The 12,605-nt window shown below is 41.0% G+C and overlaps 1 long non-coding RNA gene across 1 annotated transcript; it reads left to right on the top strand.

Annotated features, from left to right (window-relative positions):
- Nucleotides 1-6,564: 6,564 nt before the first annotated feature.
- LOC119293597 lies at nt 6,565-7,284 on the top strand. The gene is made up of 3 exons (XR_005143134.1): nt 6,565-6,614; nt 6,907-6,973; nt 7,114-7,284. It is a non-coding gene; the product is annotated as an uncharacterized LOC119293597 (long non-coding RNA).
- Nucleotides 7,285-12,605: the final 5,321 nt, after the last annotated feature.

Genomic DNA, 12,605 nt, shown 5'->3' with positions numbered 1-12,605 from the left:
AACTGCACATAAGGTACAACAATCCGTTTTTTATTGGCCAACTCTCTTCAAGGATGCCCGTAAGTTTGTTTTGTCTTGCAATGAATGTCAAAGAATTGGTAATATTAGTAGACGTCAAGAAATGCCTATGAATTATTCACTTGTTATTGAACCATTTGATGTTTGGGGCTTTGATTATATGGGACCTTTTCCTGCCTCTAACGGATATACACATATTTTAGTTGCTGTTGACTACGTTACTAAGTGAGTAGAAGCTATTCCAACTAGTAGTGCTGATCATAACACTTCTATTAAAATGCTTAAGGAAGTTATTTTTCTGAGGTTTGGAGTCCCTAGATATTTAATGACTAATGGCGGTTCACACTTTATTCATGGTGCTTTCCGTAAAATGCTTGCTAAATATGACGTTAATCATAGAATTACTTCTCCTTATCACCCACAATCTAGTGGTCAAGTAGAATTGAGTAATAGAGAGCTCAAATTAATTTTGCAAAAGACTGTTAATAGGTCTACAAAGAATTGGTCCAAGAAACTTGATGATGCGTTATGGGCCTATAGAACTGCATATAAGAATCCTATGGGTATGTCTCCGTATAAAATGGTTTATGGAAAAGCATGTCATTTACCTCTCGAACTAGAACATAAGGCATATTGGGCTATTAAAGAGCTCAACTATGATTTCAAACTTGCCAGTGAGATGAGGTTATTTGATATTAGCTCACTTGAGGAATGGAGAACCCAAGCTTATGAAAATGCCAAGTTATTTAAAGAAAAAGTTAAAAGATGGCATGACAAAAGGATACAAAAGCATGAGTTCAATGTAGGTGATTATGTATTGCTATACAACTCTCGTTTAAGATTTTTTGCAGGAGAACTTCTCTCTAAATGGGAAGGCCCTTACGTTATCGAGGAGGTCTATCATTCCGGTGCCATAAAAATCAACAACTTCGCAGGCACAAATCCGAAGGTGGTAAATGGTCAAAGGATCAAACACTATATCTCAGGTAATCCTATAAACGTTGAAACTAATATTATTGAAACCGTAACCCCGGAGGAATACATAAGGGACACTTTCTAGAACGTTCCAGACTCCGAAAAGGAATAGGTATGTGTTACGGTAAGTAAACCGACTCCAAAACAAATTCTAAGGCAATATTTCTCCGTTTCGGAATATTTAGAAAAATAGAAAAATAAGTAGCAGTCCAGGGAGGACATGAGGCTTCCACGAGGGTGGAGGGCGCGCCCTACCCCCCTGGGCACGCCCCCTACCTCGTGAGCACCTCGTGTGCCCTCCGGACTCCATTTTTCTTGCACGATACGTATTTTGGTCGGTAAAAATTCATTATATATTCTCCCTAAGGTTTTGACGACCGTATCACGTAAATATCCTCTGTTTTGGTTTCGAGTTGTTTCCGTTGCAGATTTGAGGATTCCGGGGACTCGATCATCCTTCTATGAGGGTCAGCCTATGCCATGGAAGGTGGACGACAAGCCCGCATCATCGACAACACCTCCACCTTCTTCACCAACAACAAAGGAGACATAATCACATGGGTATGGGCACTCCCCTTGGCAACTGCCAAGCTTGGGGGAGGTGCCCAGGTATCGTATCTCCATCACAACTCCTATCTTTACCGTTTTTCTTAGTTCGATCCTAAGAGTAGTATCTTGATTTAGTAGAATAAATTCATGGCATGATCTAGTTTTGAAGTTTTGCTTTATGATCCCTCTATGTGATCGAGTCCGCGAGCTATATTTATAATAAAGATTAGTGTTGAGTCAAGGGCTTGATTACTTTGCCATGATCTTGGGTGAATAAGAAAAGAATAAAAAGAAACAAAGAGTTCATATTGATCTTATTGAGAGTAATGACTTCACATAGAAACAGTATGATGATTAAAAATTTGTTGGGAGTTGGCAAATATAGCTTTGGTCATCGTTGCAATTAATAAGAAGTAATAAGGAGAGAGAGGTTTCACATATAGATATATTATCATTGACATCTTTTATGATTGGGAGCACTCATTAAAATATGATATGCTAAAGAGTTGATGTTGGACAAGGAAGACAACATAATGAGTTATGTTTTCTTGTATCTGAGATAAAGTATATTGTCATGGATCTCCTAACATGTTGAGCTTGCCTTTCCCTCTCATGCTAGCCAAATTCTCAGCACCAAGTAGAGATACTACTTGTGCTACCAAATACCCTTAAACCAGTTTAGCCATGAGAGTCCACTATATCTACCTATGGATTGAGTAAGATCCTTCAAGTAAGTTGTCATCGGTGCAAGCAATAAAAATTGCTCTCTAAATATGCATGACTTATTAGTGTAGAGAAATAAGCTTTGTACGAACTTGTTGTGGAAGTAATAAAAGCGACGAACTGCATAATAAAGTTTCACATACAAGGGGCAATATAAAGTGACTTTCTTTTGCATTAAGATTTTGTGCATCCAACCATAAAAGCGCATGGCAACCTCTGCTTCCCTCTGCGAAGGGCCTATCTTTTATTATTATCTTCTATCTTATGCAAGAGTCACGGTGATCTTCACCTTTCCTTTTTCATTTTATCCTTTGGCAAGCCCAGCATGTTGGAAAGAACATGATATATATATATATATATATATATATATATATATATATATATATATATATATATATATATATATAATGGATGTAGGGGAGCATGAATTATTATTGTTGACATTACCCCTGAGGTAAAAGGTTGTGGGGCAAAACTATAAGCCCCTATCTTTCTCTGTGTCCGATTAAAACTCCGTAATCACAAGTATTGCGTGAGTGCTAGCAATTATGAAGGACTAAGTGATAGTTGAGTATGTGGACTTGCTTTTAAGCTCTGACGTAGACTCTTTCCGATGTTATGATAAATTGCAATTGCTTCAATGACTGAGGTTATACTTTGCTAGTGCCCAATAAAGTTTCTGATTCATACTTTTGCATTGCGAAATGATCATCACTTGAACATAAGTAATCATATGACAAATCTATATATGTTGCTGATTATGAGAATAATCATGATGCCTTCATGTCCGTATTTTATTTTTACCGACGCCTCTACCTCTAAACATGAGGACATATTTATTGTTATCGGCTTTTCGCTTGAGGACAAGCGAGGTTTAAGCTTGGGGGAGTTGATACGTCCATTTTGCATCATGCTTTTATATCGATATTTATTGCATTATAGGTTGTTATTTCACGTTATGTCATAATACTTATGGCTATTCTCTCTTATTTTACAAGGTTTACCATGAAGAGGGGGAATGCCGGCAGCTGGAATTCTGGCTGGAAAAGGAGCAAATATTGGAGATCTATTCTGTGCAACTCCAAAAGTCCTGAAACTCCACGGAATATCTTAAAATAAATAAAGAAAAATCGTCGCCAAAGATGAAGGCTAGGGGGCCCACACCCTGCTCACGAGGGTGGGGGGCGCGCCCCCTCCCCCTGGGCACGCCGCCCTACTTCGTGGGCCCCCTGGTGGCTCTCCAATGCCCATCTTCTCCTATATGAGCTCTTTCGATGAGAAAAAATAATCAGAAGCAACCTTTCGGGACGAGACTCCGCCGCCACGAGGCGAAACCTTGGCGGAACCAATCTAGGGCTCCGGCAGAGCTGTTCTGCCAGGGACACTTCCCTCCGGGAGGGGGAAATCATCGGAATCATCATCACCAACGCTCCTCTCATCAGGAGAGGGCAATCTCCATCAACATCTTCATCAGCACCATCTCATCTCCAAACCCTAGTTCATCTCTTGTATCCAATTCTTGTCTCCAAGTCCAGGATCGGTGCTAGTAGGTTGTTAGTAGTGTTGATTACTCCTTGTAGTTGATGCTAGTTGGTTTATTTGGTGGAAGATTATATGTTCAGATCCTTTATGCATATTATTACCCCTCTGATTATGAACATGAATATGCTTTGTGAGTAGTTACGTTTGTTCCTGAGGACACGGGAGAAGTCTTGCTATTTGTAGTCATGTGAATTTGGTATTCGTTCGATATTTTGATGAGATGTATGTTGTCTAACCTCTAGTGGTGTTATGTGAACGTCGACTACATAACACTTCACCATTATTTGGGCCTAGAGGAAGGCATTGGGAAGTAATAAGTAGATGATGGGTTGCTAGAGTGACAGAAGCTTAAACCCTAGTTTATGCGTTGCTTCGTAAGGGGCTGATTTGGATCCATATGTTCATGCTATGGTTAGGTTTACCTTAATACTTTTGTTGTAGTTGCGGATGCTTGCAATAGAGGTTAATCATAAGTGGGATGTTTGTTCAAGTAAGAACAGCACCCAAGCACCGGTCCACCCACATATCAAATTATCAAAGTACCGAACGCGAATCATATGAGCGTGATGAAAACTAGCTTGACGATATTCCCATGTGTCCTCGGGAGCGCTTTTCCTATTATAAGAGTTTGTTCCGGCTTGTCCTTTGCTACAAAAAGGATTGGGCCACCTTTCTGCACCTCATTTACTTTTGTTACTTGTTGCTCGTTACAATTTATCTTATCACAAAACTATCTGTTACCACTTATTTTAGTACTTGCAGAGAATACCTTGCTGAAAACCGCTTATCATTTCCTTCTGCTCCTTGTTGGGTTCGACACTCTTACTTATCGAAAGGACTACGATAGATCCCCTATACTTGTGGGTCATCAAGCACGTCGGTTAGATCATCGATCGTGGCAATGAAGTGGGTGGTGGGTGGGCAACGAATTCCGTCCTTGTTCGCTTCCCACTCGAGCTCGAAATAGTTCGGTCCGGAGTCTCCTGACAAGGAGAGAGACTTCAATAAGTCCAGCATGTCGCCAAAGGGCGAGTGCTGAAAGACGTCCGCCGCGATGAACTCCATCACCGGAGCCAAACCAGAATCGGCGGGCTCGGGGGCGCGCGGACTGGAACCTTCATCCGGATATGAATCCGGGGGTCCGGAGTCACAGGCTTCCTCGGAAGTGAGACCTGTGTTCGGCTCCATCGCTGACGAGGGTATGGCCTGCGGGGCGGGGTCCAGCCCTCTGTCCTTAGGCAACGCAACCTGCCCCGGATTCAGATCTGAGGCTTCTGCCGGGGTGATATCCCACGCAGCGTCTGATAGCAGGTCCAAGCCGTGCTCATTGTGACTGTTCGGCGCTTCTGGCGCCGGCCCGAATCCGTCGAAGATCAAGTCCCCGGGAATATCCGCCGTGTATTTCAAGTTCCCGAACCTGACCTGGTGGCCGGGGGCACAGCTATCGATCTGCTCCGGGTGGCCAAGTGAATTGGCCCGTAGTGCGAAGCCGCCGAACACGAAGATCTGTCCGGGGAGGAAAGTCTCACCCTGGACAACGTTGTTGGTGATGATCGAAGGAGCCATCAAGCTTGACAGCGACGACGCAGAGGAACTCTCAATGAAAGCACCAATCTCGGTGTCAAAACCGGCGGATCTCGGGTAGGGGGTCCCGATCTGTGCGTCAATGCTGATGGTAACAGGAAGCAAGGGACACATATGTTTACCCAGGTTCGGGCCCTCTCGATGGATGTAAAACCCTACTTCCTGCTTGATTAATATTGATGATATGGGTAGTACAAGAGTAGATCTACCACGAGATCGTAGAGGCTAAATCCTAAGAGCTAGCCTATGATGGTATGAATGTAATTGTGATCGGCCTTCTAAGGACCAACCTCTCCGGTTTATATAGACACCGGAGAGAGTTAGGGTTTACATGGAGTCGGTTACAAGGAAGGAAATATAATATCTGGATCGCCAAGCTTGCCTCCCACGCAAAGGAGAGTCCCATCCAAACACGGGCCGAAGTCTTGAGTCTTGTATCTTCACGCTTCAATAGTCCAGACATAGTACACAGTCTAGCTATCCGGATACCCCCTAATCCAGGACTCCCTCAGTTCCTGCAATTTTTTGTTTATTTTAGTTGACCTGATGCTCAGATTTAGCTAGGCTTTCATATAGGTTTTCTTTACCTTTTAAGTTTGTTGGGTACCTCAGATAAGTTTCTGCAAAGGGGATTTTTGTTTGTTCCTGCTCAGGAGATGCTCTCTGACCTAGCTAGATTCATAAAAAATTGTTTCGTTTGTTAGTTTGTTTGGTAGCTTGCTCTTTCCTCGTCAATAAGGGAATCAATTTGCCATGGACCTCCTTTCCCCACTATAAAGGAGGCTTTTGTTTCTTTGCTTTATGTGTTTCCCCCTTTTCTATTATAGTATTTTCAGGACGAGCCTTCCTATCTAAAATTATCGGATAAATTCAACATATCTGTGGAAATCTAGGTATGAGATGGTTTTTTTCTATCTTGTGTTCTTACATTTTAATAGAAGTTGTTTGTAATTTTGCCTTTATACTGCACATTAATTCATTCTTTTGGGTAGGTAACTAAACTCCTTTAATTTTACTGAATCATTGAAGCTGTCTTTGCTAACCTGAGTTTTGCTTTGCAACAATTTGATTGCTTGTGTATTTGTGTAGTTTTCTGCAGATTCATACGACTCTAAATGTTATTCCATAACTGATGACTCAAAGTGATTATACACTGAAACCGAAGCCTTTAGAAAATGAAACAGAAACCTTACTTGAGAGCAGGCAGAGGCGTGGAACCAATGGTATGCTCTTGGATCAATATTCTACAGTTAAACAACATTCATATGTTCTAGCATCTATAGATTTACATTTTCCTTTTAACAGTCTAATTACATGTAAAAACTCCATCAATTCTGGTATGTGATACTGCAAGTGTACATTAAGAAAGTAGCCTTTACGGTCTAGCTTCAGTATCTGTAAATCATGGTTACGTACATACTACATAAAAAAATGGAGCATCCTTATACTACCAAATTATTTGCTTGATCTGGTTGTTGGTTTCTGAATACTCAATTTCGTTCTTCTATTTTACAGGTGATGTTGTTGTTGCCTACTCTTCTAAACTGCTGCTTGTTCATCGTTTGCTGTTTTGCCTATCAAGGTTTGTGCTTCCTCTTTAAGCTATATTTTCTTTTGATTATTGTTTTTGTCTGCACTTTTCTTCTCCTCTGTGGCAACATATTTGGATCATGTTTCTCTCTCAAGCATATTGGTTGTCTGGCTTGATCTTTGTACTAGCAGGAAGGTAACTACTCAAAGCAGTTGGCAAGACAAGCATTCGATGGAGCTCAAGCGTTGATCTTGAAGGAAGGTAACTACTCAAAGGTATGCACCTATTCATGTTGGAGCAGTTAAGTTTGCAAGGATTTTCTGCTGGAGGGCATGGTATGTGCTCGTAAGAAGTTCTTTGTGATCCGGTGACATCTTTTGGCCTATTGGGGAACTGGACATGATTTATATTGCGAAGTTCAATGTATGGATGAAAACTTCCTTTCATATCTGTTCTGTATATTTTATATACATGGCTTTTGTGTTCTATCATGTGTGTTCCTGCTGCAGACTTTTGTATGGAAATTCAACATGAGTTAGAATGTATGTATTTTCAACTACAGCCATTTTTTTCAAAAGGCAAAAGAATTTCTGCATGATCACATATCATGATTATCTCCATGAAAAATGCTTTAGATAGTACAAAATTGTAAAGGAATCATGGAACACTGTTGTATGTCGCTGCTTTACAGAAGCAGGATGCAACCATAAAGCTTTTGTTGGATCACCATTCAGATGTAAGTCCCATTAAATGTCTCTCTATTATTATCTTAAATCACATTCCTTTACAGTTTTCCCACTGTTATATTTGATAATCTTTGATTGTCTGCTTTCTCCATTTTCCAATTAGTTGAATGTCAACAGTAAATTTGTTAATATTTTGTTTTATCTCTGAAATCTCGAGAAGTACACAAGTTGTTAGGTGTCAAAAAAGTACACAAGTTGTTAACATTTGAATTTAGATTTACGTTCGCCTTTTACTCGTTCTATTTTTTGCATAATTGTGTCCTGTCTGTTAAGACATGCTGAAAAGCTAGCTGTTCTGCAGAAAGCAGAGAGTCGTGGGCTCTTTCTGTGAGTCACCTGCTTCTCATGTACAAATATTTCACCATCTAAGTTTGAAATAAAATTGTACATTGAAGATATCAATGATTTGCCAAGACTCCAAAGTCTTGTTGTTATTTTTTGTAACTTCTGATCTTGAACTTCGATAGACAAATAATTATGACTCTTTGACATCAGAAAATATTTTAGTTTATTTTGGGGTGGATGTTATTATGGCATCAATACGGCTTCATTCCACTTTATCTGGCGCGACACAGGTCAATAACTACTTCCTTTGATTTCTTCATCATGAATGCCTATGTGCATCTATTAAAAAAACCTTTATTGTTTGTATTGAGTGAATAAGAACTGCAGTAGTTCCTCAATGTGGAGGCCATTATATTTATGATATAAGATGGAATCCCGAAGGACGATGTATCCTTTTGGGGTTAAGGATATAAAGAACAACATGGCTTATGAGGTTGAAGAGAGCTCAAGTGGCATCTTTTGGTTCTTGGAGGCCTGCACTTTGCTGCTGGAGCAGCAGCAAAATAATTCAGAGGCTTTAAAGCTACTCCACTTCACGTAGTTAGGATGAATTCTTTGTTTCGGTTTGAAATACTCCCCAGTCCCTCCTATTTGATTGACTCATCTAATGGACATTTTGCCAGGCAAATAAAGAGAAGGCAGATGTATTGTTTTTTCTGGAGTATGGGATATGTACTGTTACGAGTGAAGCCATCCATACAAGTCGATATATTAATAACCCCATATATGGAATTCAAGATATAGAGAAATGTTCTTGTTCTGCTAATCGGTTGCTTGACCAAACGTACTGTAAATGACGTTATTATTGTTCAAGACATAGATAAATGTTATTGTTCTTCATTGTAGTGGATGATATCCATTCCAATTATTGAGATGATGGAAGCACTACTTAGGAGTTTTGTCTCTGACCGAACGAAGCTGTTGAGGAAGAAGGGATAAATAAGTGCCGAGAAGACGGGATAAGTAAGTTGCTTGATTCATGGGCCGAACTGGTTGCCATACGATTGCTTTGAAATATACATGCATCTAAGTGGCACATAATACTCTCTTTTTTCAAACGCACAAAAACAAAGTTGATAGAAACACTACTCTTTCTAAAATAGTATAAGGCCTCCTTAACAGGTTTTATATGTGGTGTTTAGTATACATATGTTCTCAATGGGTTTTATTGCCTGGCATTTTGAACCCAAGGGTTTTTTTCTCTGTCAAATCAGCTTATCAAATTCAGCTTGGTATTACCCATCAACAAGCTAACCGTGCTACTGGTGAAGGCTCAGCAAGCTCGCAATCGCAGCGGAGGATAGGGGTCTGGCACGCGGTAGGGAAAGCTCATTGCCCTCCCTAAGTACAACACTTCTTATGGAGGTACGCTCATAATAGCCATCCCTTGCTAATGAATATAGAAAGACATGGTGTGGAGCTGGATACTCGTTGTTGCGTTTGCGGGCGTCTGCTTGAAGTTGGCGGCCACCTTTTCCTTCGTTGTAAGGAAGTCAAAAAAGTTTGGCGAACCACCCAGCTAGAGGGTGTGAGACAGGTGCTTCTTTTATGTCAATCTCAGTTGGAGATTCTTGAGCGTATTTTTGCACAACCGGAAAACATCAAGCTTCAGGTCATATGCCTATTGTGGAAGTGGTGGACTGAGGAATAATGGCATGTTGAACACAGACTAAGGCCTGAAGAATTTAGTGCACAACTGTCTTTTGATGTTGCTGAATGGTGCCAGGTTTTTACGCCCTCTCCAAAGCCTGTTATAAAGGATACGAGCAAGTGGAAGCCGCTACCTGACTTCGTCAAGATCAACCTGGACGGTGCATACTATCCGGAATCTGGTACGGGAGGTTGGGTCTGCATTGCTAGAGCGCCAGACGGAGATATGCTGTTCGCAGCCGCTGGACCGCTCAGTAACTTGTTTGAACCGTTACAGGCTGAAAGCAATGCGTTTTTGAAGGCGATCGACCTTTTGGAAAATTTGCCATAGGCAAAGTCATCTTTGAAACGGATTGTCTAAATCTGAAACAGGCTGTGTGTTCGGACGCCAGTGACGGCGCAGCTCTAGGAGCTTTATTCAGAGAAGCAAAATATCATCTCCGTTTGGGTTTCATCGAGTACCGAGTGGAGTTCTCTCCCCGAAACTGTAACACACCAGCGCATGTGCTGGCAAGTCTCGGTTCTCGGGAAGTTCAAAGTGACCATACTCTGTGGATTACCAATTTTCCTGCTGATGTAACCCGTGCAGTGGCCGGCGATCTTGCCGCGACCACATGTTAATGGAATGCAAGGTGTTTCATATAAAAAAGTATACATATGTTCTAAGGAAAAAAGATATGTACTTTATATATGTTCTTAGGCAAAAAGTATAGAGAAGGGTCTAAATTCTTGCCGTGTGTACTTGCTCAAATAGAAGAATACTAAAAAGTACATATATTTCCAAAACGATGTGGTTTTGAATGAGACTCCACACTACCAAAGTAAAATGTGCATGTACATCTTATTGCAGACACCAAAACTATTATTTATTAAAGGGGATTATTTGTTACCGTATGTGCATGCTCATAACTAAGACAACTAATACATGGTTTTTTACAATGTGCACACTGATTCAAAAAGATACACGTATTTTCGGCGACATGATTTTGAATGGGACTTTATGCTATCAAATTAGAATGTGTATATACATCTCATTATAGACAACAAAATACCATTGTTTCTTACTAAAGGGGAATAGATTTGTTACATAGATTTTGTTTCAAATAGAACTCTATGCTACCAAATTTAAATGTGTATAGACATCTATTATAGACAACAAGCCCTTGTTTGCCTAAACTAAGAGAGATTAAATTTGTTGTTACATGTGCTTGCCCGTAACAAAATCAACTAAATCATGGATTTCTTTTCATCGCCAACATGGAATCAGCAGGTCTCCGTGCCATTCGGCGCAATGGGTCAACTAGTAATATAGTGCGAGGGAGATGAGTTTCTGATGGGTACTTGATATGTTTGACTTGAGCGAAGACCTCCCCGGCAACGGCGCCAGAAATCCTTCTTGCTACGTCTTGAGCTTGCGTTGGTTTTCCTTGAAGAAGAAAGAGTGATGCAGCAAAGTAGCGTAAGTATTTCCCTCAGTTTTTGAGAACCTAGGTATCAATCCAGTAGGAGGCTCCTCAGAAGTCCCACGCACCTACACAAACAAACAAGAACCTCGCAACCAACGCAATAAAGGGGTTGTCAATCCCTTCACGGCCACTTGCGAAAGTGAGATCTGATAGAGATAATATGATAAGATAAATAATTTTTGGTATTTTTATGATATAGATTGGAAAGTAAAAGATGCAAATAAAAGTAGATGGAAAACTTATATGATAAAAGATAGACCCGGGGGCCATAGGTTTTACTAGTGGCTTCTCTCAAGATAGCATAAGTATTACGGTGGGTGAACAAATTACTGTCGAGCAATTGATAGAAAAGCGAATAATTATGAGATTATCTAGGAATGATCATGTATATAGGCATCACATCCGTGACTAGTAGACCGACTCCTACCTGCATCTACTACTATTACTCCACACATCGACCGACTCCTGCCTGCATTTAGAGTATTAAATTCATAAGAACAGAGTAACACATTAAGAAAGATGACATGATGTAGAGGGATAAACTCATGTAATATGATATAACCCCATCTTTTTATCCTCGATGGCAACAATACAATACGTGCCTTGCTGCCCCTGCTGTCACTGGGAAAGGACACCGCAAGATTGAACCCAAAGCTAAGCACTTCTCCCATTGCAAGAAATATCAATCTAGTAGGCCAAACCAAACTGATAATTCGAAGAGACTTGCAAAGATAACTTAACCACACATAAAAGAATTCAGAGGAGATTCAAATGTTTCTCATAGATAAACTTGATCATAAACCCACAATTCATCGGATCTCGACAAACACACCGCAAAAAGAGTTACATCGAATAGATCTCCAACAAGGTCGAGGAGAACTTTGTATTGAGATTCAAAGAGAGAGAAAAATCCATCTAGCTAATAACTATGGACCCGAAGGTCTGTGGTAAACTACTCACAACTCATTGGAGAGGCCTTGTAGATGATGTAGAGGCCCTTCGTGGTCGATTCCCCCTCCAGCGGAGCGCCAGCGAAGGCTCCAAGATGGGATCTCGCGGATACAGAAGGTTGCGGCGATGGAATTAGGTTTTTGTGGTGCCCCTCGTTGGTTTCAGGGTACGTGGGTGTATATAGGAGGAAGAAGTAGGTCGGTGGATGCTCGAGGGGCGCACGAGGGTGGGGGGCGCGCCGAGCGCTAGGGGCATGCTGGGCACCCTCGTGGCCGCCTCCTCTGTTGCTTGACGTCCACTCCAAGTCCCCTGGATCACGTTCGTTCCAAAAAGATCGCTCCCAAAGGTTTCATTCCGTTTGGACTCCGTTTGATATTCCTTTCCTTTGAAACACTGAAATAGGCAAAAAAAACAGCACTTCGGGTTGGGCCTCCGAGTAGTAGGTTAGTCCCAAAAATGATATAAAAGTGTAAAGTAAAGCCCATAAACATCCAAAATGGGTAATATAATAGCATGGAACAATCA

This window comes from Triticum dicoccoides, chromosome 4B (assembly GCF_002162155.2).
Source record: "Triticum dicoccoides isolate Atlit2015 ecotype Zavitan chromosome 4B, WEW_v2.0, whole genome shotgun sequence".
Lineage (NCBI taxonomy): Eukaryota > Viridiplantae > Streptophyta > Magnoliopsida > Poales > Poaceae > Triticum > Triticum dicoccoides.
This window is presented reverse-complemented; position numbering and strand designations above follow the sequence as displayed.